Below are 12,809 nucleotides of genomic sequence, written 5' to 3'. Positions count from 1 at the left end.
GAGATGACTGAAGAAGTTTAGTGTCCTTGCGCTTCTTTTTACTTACCACATTATTTTAATTTTTTCATTTATATTTTGATATCTTTTTATTATGGTAAAACATGTAACATAAAATTACTATTTTAATCATTTTTAAGTATACAGAAAAATATAGAATGCTTTACTAATTTACATATCATTTTCACACAGGGTCCATACTAATCTTCTCTATCATTCCAATTTTAGTATGTGTGCTGCTGAAGTGACACCTTGCATTTCTTCTTATCTTTAAAATACCTTTAGGATACATCTGAGTATCTGGCTTGGTTTATATCACAAATATATTGTATCTTAAAATTCTATTAATGAATAGATCTGATGGACTTTATAAACATTTTCATTGCATTTAGGTTTTACTGTTTTGTCTTTTGTTGAATGTAATGTTTATTTGTCAGAGATAGTTTTTGAAAAAGTTATAAAATTAATACTATTAATCTTACCCTTTATTGACTCTATTTTATTAATCACAGTTAGGACTTTTCCCTACTTTCAAGTTTATAGGTGAATTCACACATTTTTTTTCTGATACTTGCTGTGTGAAGTTATCTTCTTGTTTTTTCTTCATATGGCTATGATAGTATTCCAACACTGCTCATTATAAATGATATTTTTTGCTCAATGATTTCTGATTCTGTGTTCATAATATACTCAGTTTTCCTTGCCAATAGGTGTATTTCCAGATTTTCTATTCTGGGTCATTCATATTCCAATATCTTAATTATAAAGGACATAAAATACATTTCATATTGGGAGAGGGTCTAGAATATCTTTTTCATGGTTTACTGATTTCTCAATTCTTGCATATCTGTCCTTTCACATGAATATTATAATTAAATGTTCTAGATTAGGAAAATTAAAATATGGTGTTTTATTGCAAACATATTAAATATAGAAATCAAAAATTTTTACTGATAGTCACATGAATGATTACTTTGTGGATCCTCTTAGAGCAATTTTTATCAAGTTTTATAATATTACACTTACCTTGTAATAAGGATTTGGAAGTTTTTCCCCTTTGTTTATGCTTTAAAATAGTTTAAGTAGTACTGGAATTATCTTTAAAGTTGTTTAAAGCAATTTAATTATGAAAGCATTGTAAGCTTAAAGCAGTTTTTACCAGAATATGTTTTGATTTTGGCTACTTGTTAAAATTTTGTCTGCTATATGATATTCCCTTTTAATATGAAGACATAATTCTTACTTCAGAAAAGCTTTATTAAGTTACAGTTTTTAATAAATATTACTTGCTCTTGTTTTTGTTTTCACTGTGTATATGTATATGTGTATATACCTAAACATATAATTTATACATATAAATTACTTTCTCTACTTTTTTCTATCACTTCCATCCTCATCCAGAACTACTGGAGGTAAGAGACCTATACACTAAAAACTGTAAGACACTGTTAAAAGACATTGAAGAAGACACAAAGAAATGGAAAGAGAGTTCATTCTCATGGATTGGAAAAATCAACATTTAACAAATGCCCATATTACCTAAAGCAATTTATAGATTCAGTGCAGTCCCTATTAAAATCCCAATGATATTTTTCACAGAATTAAAACAAAAAAATCCTAAAATTTGATTGGAACCACAATAGACCTTGAATTGCCAAAACAATGCTGATTAAAGTAAAACAAAGCTGGAGGTATCACACTCCTTGATTCAAATTATACTACAAAACTATAGCAATCAAAACAACATGGCATTGGTAGACAAAGACATAGATCAATGGAACTGAGTTTAGAGCCCATAAGTAAACCCATTATACATAGACAGCGAATCTAACACAAAGAAACCATGAAAATACAATGGAGAAAAGAAATTCTCTTCAATAAATGGTGTTGTGAAAACTGAACAGTCACATGCAAAAGAACGAAAGTAGAACCGTACTCAAAAATTAACTCAAAATGGATTAAAGATTTGAATGTAAGACCTGTAAGAAAGATATGTAAGACATAAAACTCCTAGACAAAAACATAGCTAGTACATTCTTTGACATCAGTCTTAGGAATATCTTTTTGTTTCTGTTTCCTCTGACAAGGGAAATAAAAGGAAAAATAAATAAATGGGACTACATCAAAGTAAAAAGCTTCTGCACATCAAAGAAAATCATCAACAAAATGAAAAAGTAACCTACTGGGTAGAAGGAGATATTTATAAATCATATATCTGGTAAGAGATTAATTACTAAAATATAAAAAGAACTCATACAACTTAAATAACAAAAAACAACCCAATTGAAAAATGAGTAGAGGATCTAAATAGACGTTTTTTCAAACGCATACAGATGGTCAAGAGGCACATGAAAATATGTCCAACGTCACCAATTTTTAGGGAAATTCAAATCAACACCACAATGAGATATCATATCATGTCCAATAGAATGACTCTTACCAAAAAGACAAGAAGTAGCAAGTGTTAAAGAGGATGTGAAGAAAATGGAAACTTCATACCCTGTTGGTGGGAATGTAAACTGGTGCAGCCATTATGAAAACAGTATAGAGAAGCTTCAAAAAATTAAGAATAGAACTACCATATGATCCAGCTAATCCACTACTGGGTATTTATCTGAAGAATATAAAAACACTAATTCAAAAAAACATATGCACATTTATGTTCATTGCAGCATTATTTACAATAGTTAAGATATGAAAAAAAACTAAGTACCCATCAACAGATGAAGGGATAAATATATACAATGGAATACTAGTCAGCCATAAAAAGATGAAATCTTGCCATTTGTGATAACATGGATGGACCTAATGTGTATTACGCTAAGTGAAATAAATTAGAGAAAGACAAATACCGTATGATTTCACTTACATGTGGAATAAAAATAAATAAACAAAACAAATAAAACAAAAATATGCAGATACTGAGAACAGACTGGTTGTTACCAGAGGGAAAGGGGAGTGGTAGAGGGAGGAAACGATAAAGGAAGTCAATCATATAGTGAGGTACAGAAAGTAGACTTTTGGTGGTGAGTATGATGTGGAGTCTGTATAGAACTTGAATTATAATGTTGTATATATGAAACTTATATAGTGTTGTAAACCAATGCACCTCAATGAAATATTAATCAATTTAAAAAAATAAAGAAGCATCAAGTGGATCTCATGGATCTGATTAAAAGCTGACCAAACACATGCTATCTTGAATTCATACATACATTATTAGAAAATATATGAAAAGTAAAACAGACAGAGAACAAAGACAAACATAAAACAAAACAACAAGACAAAGCATGAACGTTACATGTAAATTGGTGAGGAAAGGGTCCCAGAAGAACACAGAGTTAAGACACAAACAAAACTTGAAGAAGTAATGGCTGATAATTTCCCATACTAGTTGGAAGATATTGCCAGTGAATTCCAGAGGGACAAGTACAAAGGAAAACATACCTAAGTGTAATATAATCAAACTGTTGAAAATCAAAGATAAAGTGATACTATTAAAAGCAGCTAGAGGGGGAAAAAGCTATCTGACATTTACTAGGAAAAATATATACATAACTGATAGTTACGATGTTAATAGAAAATGGAAGTCAGGAAAACACAGAAAGATATCTAAACTAAATCCAATTAGTATGGGAGCCTGGCAAATACAGTTTGCTGGATAGCTCCCCTCTTGTCCTCTCCCCCATATGGAGTAGAGAGGCAAGGAACATTCAGGAACCATATGAGAGAACTAGAAGATAAACTGTGCTGTGAGAAATAACAACATCGGCAAGTGAAATAGTTACCTTAGGGACATAATCAACAATAAGTTTTGGTGATACATCTCAGTGGAGGTTTCAAGTACGAGGTTAGATATGTGAGTTTAGATTACAGAGGAAATTCTTCAAATTCACACACAATATATAATACCTCCTAAGAATGGCAGATGACAAAAGAAATATTTCAGATTTAGTACTCAAGAACCCCAAGAAGCAGAGATTAGTATGATGCAACTCCAAGCCAAGTAATGCCAAGAATTGACAGCCAGCACCAGAAACTAGGAAGGGGGCAAGGTAGGATTTTACTCCACGGGAGAATGGGCCTGCTAACACTTTGATTTCAGATTCTGGTCTCCAGAACTCTGAGATCGTAACTTTCTGTTGCTTTAAGTTATCCAGTTTGTCATACTTGGTTATCACAGCCCTAAGAAAATAACACACTGCTTTATATTCCGTTTCTTCACTTACTTTTGTTTTCTTTCATTGTACAATATCTATTTTAATTGAATCCCATTTTTAATGAAATGAGGTAGAACTCTTTAGTCTATCCATTCACCATCCATCCTGTAATTTAAAAATTTAATATGTGATTCATGCTTCCAAGTAGCTTCCTACCTTCTGGATGTTTTAAGACTTTGTGCCCATTAATGTTAGTTAAAAAAAAAAAAAAAGAAACAAACAAACTTAAATTCTAAATTACTTGGAGCAAACAATACCACTACAAGAATTTGGAGCTGGGATTAATAAGCATAAGCCAAAGTAAACAATAACTATGGAAAGTGGCAATAACAGGATTTGAGCTGAAGCTTAAGGAATGGATAGGAAGGATTTCAGCTGGTGAAGAAGAGAAGATGTTATTTCAGAAAGGAAGCAACTTGAGGAGTATTCAGATGGTAGGCAAGTGCATGGTGCAAATGAATGATGATACACACTCTAGAGAAAGCTCTGCAGTTGGGAGTAGCGGAAAATAGTCTTGTCTAATTGAGAGGTAGAAAACTTGCAGGGAATATTAAAAAAAAAAGAAAGATGCAAGAAGAGTTTAAATCTGTTTAGGAAGGCAACTGGGAGCTGTTGTAGATTTTTTGAACACTAACAGAATAAAAGGACCTAAGGGAGATTAGTCCAGAGATACTGTGCAAGATAAATTGCAGTCAGGAAAAGAAAAAAGAGCCACAGAAGAGCCAAGAGAAAAGAGCCTGAGAGTTATTTTAGAAAACCAGTTAAAGATCCAGCTGTCTGGTATTCAGGGCCTAAATAAATGCTACTGACCTAGGAAGATCAGCTAACTTTTCTGACATTTTCTTGACATTCTAATATGTCTATTATTTTTAAATTTCTCTCTTTCATTGTGATTGGATTTGAGTCATCTATTTGAGGGATCTTTTCATTAACAATGAAAAATTTCTGTCTCACCTTGTAAGACCTTGTATAAACTTTGATTTTTAAAGGCACTTAACATCCATGGAGTGTGAGTGTATTTATAATGCTCGCTACTTACGCTCAGTACTGAGAGAATACCATGTTTGAAATTTTCAGCTATGTTATCTTTAGTTTCCAAGCTGTGTTAATTTTGCTGACTGTAGAACCTTCCTTTCCACCTCATTATTGTCTCTTTTCTTGAGACTACTCTAGCTAGCATGTGTGTCTGAGATAGGTGAACTCTACATTCTTCATGCTTTTTCCTTTGAATTTTACGTCCCTCATCCAATCTTTCTCTTTTAGAAAATGTAGCCTTTTTATATACAGATTTCAAGGGTACTTCTCACGGCATAATTGATTTTGAGGATTCTTTGGCCTGATACTTCTACTCAGATTGAAATTTATGGAAGAAATTTGAGACATCACTCAAATTGCAATATCATCAGTATTACATGGCCTTTTTTTTGAGCAGCAACACTGAAAATCCATTATCTTCATTTTAAGGGAAAATTCAATTTTTCTGGACATTTTCATTTTTTGAATATTAGAGTTCTTTTTCATGAAATACTATGTTTCTAATGGGCAGTCCTTTGGGCTATTTATGCAAATTTAACCCAGGGAAAAAAAAAGCAGGCAAAGTTGAAATGAAAGACACTGATTATTCTAAGTATGTTCATTTGAGAGTCACTCAGGTTTGCAGAATGGAAAAGTTTGATCAGGATTCAGAAATACGGGATGACTGAAGATTGGAAAAGAACAGGTTCTACAACTAAAAACATTTTGGAGGTGATTTGTTTTAAAATACAAAGTTCTGATAATTCTTTGAAGCAGAACCAACTGGGCACCCGTTTCCTTTAAAATCTCCATCTGCTGTCAAATAAACCACCTTAATTAGTTACATGGCATCTTGTACTGTATTTTGAAACTTGAATTCTTAGGTTTAGTAATTTTGCACTAGGCACGTATTATTATAAATATTATAAATGCTTCAATGGTACCATTTTTTTTTCACAATACATCATGTAACTTTTACTTGTATCAATTGTATAAATGTAAATATAATTATCATAACAATATAAGCTAATATAAACTGTGTATTTTTAAATTATATATTTTTTACTTCTGTCTCTGTAATAGTAAACAAAATTTATTTTATTCTCTAGCAGCAGTCCTGCTTTATTATTTTTTCATCAAACGTGTATGTGAAAAACTCACTCCTAGGATATCTATCATTTTTATATTTGCTAATATCATCTATTTTACAGTATAAATTATAAGATGTTATAATTTTAAAATATGACTATTTCCTTTACTGGAATATAAACTCTTGAAGGCAGGAGCTATAAAGCCTTTAATAGGCAATAGGATCTAACAATTTTACTTGGTGATCTGTACTTGGTAAGTGCTTAATAAATGTACTGATATGTGAATGCATACATTATTTATGTTGCTTACTAATATTTTTTATTGAGTTTGCTTGAACAGAGGGCCATTACTCTCTAGTCACTTAATTTAAATGAGTATATATAGTTATCCTTGGACTATAAAAAATTAAATCCAATTTAAAATTCTTCCATATTTGAATATATGGATTTGTTTCATATTATTATTCTCAAATATATTTTCCTAGGTGTTCCATTCCAGAGTACATTCTAAAATTCTTGTGAAGAGCTGTGATTTATCACTTTATTCATTCAGATTTTGATTAGCAATTTCTGTATTTTTCTTTTAAAGAAAATACAATTTTAATAGGTTTATGGTTCCAAATCTTTGTGAAACAGCTTTTTGAGTGCTGATATGTTCTTACGATAACTTGATGGTATTCGGAACGAATATATCTTGATTTACATGCTTGAGCAATTTTTGATGTTTAAATTAAATTTAATTTACTACAAACGTCAGATACTTCCACATTCCCATAGTCACTTCATATTAATTAAGGAAATGGAAACTACTCTAAGTATTAATTCTGTGTGTAACTTCTCAAGTAAAAAGTACAATATAAATAGCAGTTCAAAACATTAGTGGTTAAATCCACACAAAAAAGCAGGTTGAATTTTAGAATAAAAATGAAAAACATCCAAACTTTTCAAAGAACCATACAGCTCTTTGAAACTATTTAAATATTTTTGAAAATTTTTAAATATTTAAAATCAATGTCTCTGTACTATATACCAACACAAGACAAAAAATAGAAAAGAAAAAAAAGATTAGGTGAAAACGTATTAAAATATTTTTTGTGCGTATCATGGTAAAAAACAAACAAACCACAGCAACAACTTTTGCTCTTTCCAAAAAATTTAGTGACAGCCCTATGATTAAAAGTGGCTCATTATTTTTGAAACTCCTAATTTTAACACTTTATGAGAAAAACAACTGAATGTCTGATCCTATAGTAAGTTTATTTTAATGCTAGGTTTTGACGGCTACTGTAGCTGAAAAATTAACTGGTACTCTTGCTTGCTCTTGGTGGTTTCTTGTCATGGTGATCACTGAGTCCTCTTCAGCATATTCACAGGTCAGTATTTATGCAAAATACCAACTTAAAATAGTAGTTCTTAACCAGGGAGATTCGTCACCATAGCCTGAAGCGCTTTCTGAAAACGTAATAGACTCCACTAGAAGAAATTCTTGTACAGACTAGGAACGGCACTTAGCTACATGTAAATGGAAATTTTACCCAGGTTATTACTATGCACAGCCCCATTATGACCATTGGGTTGTAGGTGTTTGATGCTCATATTGTGAATATATATTTTTATTCCAGCTAAAGTGGACATTTATATAGGTCACATAAAATAATTCCATGGTCTATTGTCTGATACTCTAGAAGTCAGGCCAATAAGCTAAATAATCAATGTACCCTGATGATGGTGAGAGTATTATTTTTCCAGGCTGGGTGTGGTTTTATTAAGACAAGGAAGAAAAAGACAAAATTAGTAAATATTAGGAGGCTTTTAATAAATACACATATGTGTATCTCTCTACAAATTTATTCCTTTGTATCTCCATGTCTCACTCTCTGCTTCCTCTTAGGAACTCCACAGTTGCGTTCCCATCTGTACCCATATATTTCTCACCTCCTGAATGGGCTTTTCTTCATTTCAAGAAATTTCACCCTTTTCAGTGGATACTGAACATCATTCTCTTTAAACAGCATTTGAAATAGTTAACTAATACTCTGAAAGGCTGCCAAAGCCATAACCCCTTTGAACTAAGTTAAGTCCTCAGATAAATAGTAATCGAGCTTAATGAAGATTGTAGTAGGCTTTGCACAGCAGATTGTACTCGGCTTTACACAGCATAAGGCACTAGGCTTTTAGACTTGATTCCAAGGCTGCCATCCTTAGGCTAGTCACGGAAAAGTCCAGCATCCCATATAGGAGTTAATGTGAAGTCTCTATTCAATAGTAACACATACTACTAGCCAGTGACTAATCAATGCAATCACATTTCCCTATTATAGCTCAAACCTGAGGCAGACAGAACAGGGAAAGAGGCAGGAGAGTGGTACAGATACCAAGAAATATAAACATACAGGAACTAAGAATAATAAAGGGAGAGAGTCCAGTATTTGCATTCCTAGTGTGCAGAGTGCAAAATGCATGAGCTTCTACACTGCTACACACTATCTCCTAATTTTAGAGCCTCTACCATTTCCATTATGAGATTCCATGCATATACTCTGAGGAAAAGGAATGTAATTCTTTGACGTGTTAGATTATAAAACATAATAGTACATAAAATAAGTTTTATGAATCCACATAGAGAAATGATAATTTTTGCCCTGAACCCATGTAAACATAAAACATCAAAAAAACTAACGCATGTAGATAAACACTCACGAGAGATTATGCCTCCTCACTTACAGAACCTTAATATTCCCCTTAACTTCACTAAATTTTAGACAAGTTTCTCATGACTTTTGGCCCCTGACCTCTCTTTTCTTAGAACGTTTACTTTAGAAAACTTGTAAATTCTCTCTTTGACTCCTTTAGATGTCAATCTTTTTAAAGCTTCTTGCCAGGCTTACAATCCAGGAATGTCTTTCTCAAGCATCAGGAAGCCATCCTTTTGAAATATAATCATCAAGGAAGACAGAGCTCCTGTCTCCAAGTTTCTGTGGGAGGGTAAAAGCCTAACTTTGACTTGACCTTGCTGCAAGTTCTAAAACTAACTCCTGTCGTGAAGATAGAAGAAAGTTTACCTTTCCTCTGAGAAGGCCAATCAGCAAACACAGGTGACCTCTGATTCCTCCCATTCCAGCTCTTAAAAATTCAACAGTCCTTTTTTTTTTTTAACTCCTTTTTTCAGTAGAGCTGTGCTCAGACTGAGTTCTAGACTTTTTCCCTTTCTGCAATAGTCCTGGAATATGCTTTTCATTGCCTGTTTAACTTTATCTGGTACAATTTTTGCTTTGAGACTCTCATTCCCCAACCCCCTACTTTTTCTAATGTTATTTATGGTACACTATACTAAAGCCATACATTACCAGCAGAGAATGGGAAGAAGTTAGATGATGTGAGCAGGAAAGTTCAAATCACAGGGAAAGTTGATTGGGGAGGGAGAAAGTGGTACCTGCTTCTAAGTTATACTTCCTCTAAAGGTGCCCTAAATAATTCACTAAGACAATTTTCTATGATCTGTTATGCTAGCTTTCAAAGACTATTTACCTCTGTTGTCTTTATTCCTCCCTAAGGATTATGCATACTGAGTCCCAGAGTTCTCCCTCCACAAGGTGAATCCAAGTTCTCAAGTGTGGGTAAACTGTTCAGCATTTTTCAAGGGATGAAGATTATTAAAAAGATAGTAATTACAAGACACATAGACATTGTAGTGAAATTCAGAGGCTACAGCCACGTAACCTCTTTCTATCTTTTTCTCTTCTCTCCCCAATTTCTATTAATTGGCAAACACGTTTTCTTAGACTTCTTGTTCTTACTCTGTTTCCTCTGTAATGGAGAAGGCTTTTGTTTTTGTAGTGTCTATAACTTTTGAACTAGAATGGAAAAAAACCTCCTTAGACCCCCTGGACTAGAAAGAAAAAGCAGGCCTTCATACTGTTCTGACCAAAGAGAACAAATAAAGTTTGGAGACTTCTAGTAAGGTAATAAAAATCACTATTTTGATCACTTTTGACTTTCCCAAGTTTATATTTCTTCACCAACATAGATTTTTTCATAGCTTTTTACTGGAAAGCAAATACTTCCAAAAACAACACACACACACATCATGACAACAATTAATAAATGTAATGAAAACCATTTTGAGGCAGATCCTGAAACATCCATTATTTAATATAGTTACGTTGAATCAGGAATCAAAAAACTAGATGACTATCCTTAGTGTTATGTTTAGATTCCTTTACAATATCACTGATGAACATAGATGCAAAAATGCTCAACAAAACAGTTGCAAACCAAATTCAGCATTCAAGTATCATACACCATCATCCAGTGGAATTTACCCCAGTCATGCAAAGATGTTTCAGTATTCACAAATCAATGTGACACAACATTTATAAGCTAAAAAGTAATCATACAATCATCTCAATGGATGTAGAAAAAGCTTTTGACAAAATTTAACATTTATAATAAAAACTCACAATAAAGTGGGTACAGAGGGAACATAACTCAATGTAATAAAGGTCATGTACGGTAAACCTGCAGCTAATATCATACTCAAGGAAAACGCTGAAAGCATTTCTTCTAAGGTCAGGAACAAGACAAGGATGTCCACTCTCATGTTTGTTCAACATAGTACTAGAAGTTTTAGACACAAAACTAAGACATGAAAAAGAAATAAGAGGAATCCAAATTTGAAAGGAAAAAGTAAAACTGTCAATGTTCACAGATGACATGATACACAGAAAGTCCTAACAATGCCACCAAAAAAATACTGGAACTCATCAGTTCAGAAAAGCTGCAGAATAAAAACTTACCATACAGAAAATGAGTCACAGGTATGAAATGTAGAGTGTGGGGAATATAGTTAATAATGATGAAATATCTTTTTATGATGACACATAATAAGCAGACACTGTGGTGATTATTTTAAAATGTATAGAAATATTAAATCACTATGTTGTGTACCAATCAATCATACTTCAAAAACTAACAAACTTATAGAAAAAAAGATCAGATTTATGACTACTAGAGACAGAAAGTAGAGAAGGGAGAATTGAATGAAGATAGTCAAAAGGTACAAACTCTCAGTTGCAATATAGATAAGTACTAGGGATACACTGTACAACTTGATAAATATAAATAACTTTGCTTGCTGTTTGTTACATCTGAAAGTTAAGAGAGTAAATTGTAAGAGTTCTCATCACAGGGAAAAGTATTTTTTCTAATTCTTTAGTTTTATGTCTATGTAAAATGGTGTTCACTTAACTCACTTTGATAATCATTTCGTGATGTAAGTCAAATCATTATGCTGTACACCTTAAACTTATATAGTGCTGTATGTCAATTATATTTTAATTAACCTAGAAAAAGAAAATCACAAAAAAGAATATACTGAAAAAATAGGTACATAAATAACCTAAAAACACTTTTACAAAAGAATACTTAATAGAGATTTGCATTTCTACATGTCAGATATGCAATTAAAACTTAACTAAAGCATTTCTTATCACCCTCTGATTTTTTACAGGAAGATGAATGTAAAAGAATGTGCACAGACATGAGATAAATGAAATTCCTACAGATTTAGTAGCTGAGTATCAGGTCATTTCAAATTGGAGTAAAGAAGATGGGTCATTTTAATACATAGGGTTCAGCCTTCTGGCTCATGACAGATGTACAAACAAAAAAATATAGGTAGATGCCTACTTCACTCTTTATACAATATGAACTGCTTGGTGGATAATAATTCATAAGTTAAAAATAAAACCATAAAAGTGTTACATAAAACATGGGAGAACCTAATTATAAATACATATATAAAATACATACATGCTATATATTACATATACATATATGTGTATATATGTATATATACTATATAGTATACATATACATGTATATATGTATGTATGTGCATATGTATGTGTATATACTATATATATATTAGGAATAGGGAAAGAAGTCTAAAACTTGAAATGATAAAAGAAAATAAATAAATGAGTTAAAAATATGAGAAGTGGGAATTTTCTAAGTAGAAACAAATAGAAAAATATGCAAGGAAGTGACAAGGGAATATTTCAGTCATCTATTACAAGTAAAGACATACTTTCTCAGATCAGGAAATAAAATACCAAACATTCAATGGTGAAATGGACAAGAACATTTAGCTCATAGAAAAGTAAAAGGTTATGGATTAAAAACACAAAAACTTTTCAAACACACACACACAATTAAAATGTAACACCAAGAGACAGAGTTTTCACCAACGTTAACACATAAGTTTAGTGATATACAATGTCACTAATTTTACAGAGAAACAGTTATTCAAAAAGTGGTGATAAAATAAGTATCTACAGTTAAAATGCACATAAACTTTGCTGATTTATTCAACAGATATGCTAATGTGTCTCTACAAAAATTGTAAGACGAGAGGTGATCATTACCACAGTTATGCTATTGCAAAATGTGAAACTAAAATCTATCTACCAATAGGTATCTGTTAAGT

At 32.0% G+C, this 12,809-nt stretch overlaps 1 non-coding gene across 1 annotated transcript; it reads right to left on the bottom strand.

Moving 5' to 3' along the window:
• Positions 1–144: 144 nt before the first annotated feature.
• LOC123613305 (U6 spliceosomal RNA) lies at positions 145–248 on the bottom strand. The gene has a single exon (XR_006720685.1). It is a non-coding gene; the product is annotated as a U6 spliceosomal RNA (small nuclear RNA).
• Positions 249–12,809: the final 12,561 nt, after the last annotated feature.

The sequence above is a fragment of the Camelus bactrianus genome, chromosome 3 (genome assembly GCF_048773025.1).
Source record: "Camelus bactrianus isolate YW-2024 breed Bactrian camel chromosome 3, ASM4877302v1, whole genome shotgun sequence".
Taxonomy (NCBI): Eukaryota; Metazoa; Chordata; class Mammalia; order Artiodactyla; family Camelidae; genus Camelus; species Camelus bactrianus.
Note: the sequence above shows the minus strand (reverse complement) of the source record. Positions and strands in the feature narration are given on the sequence as shown.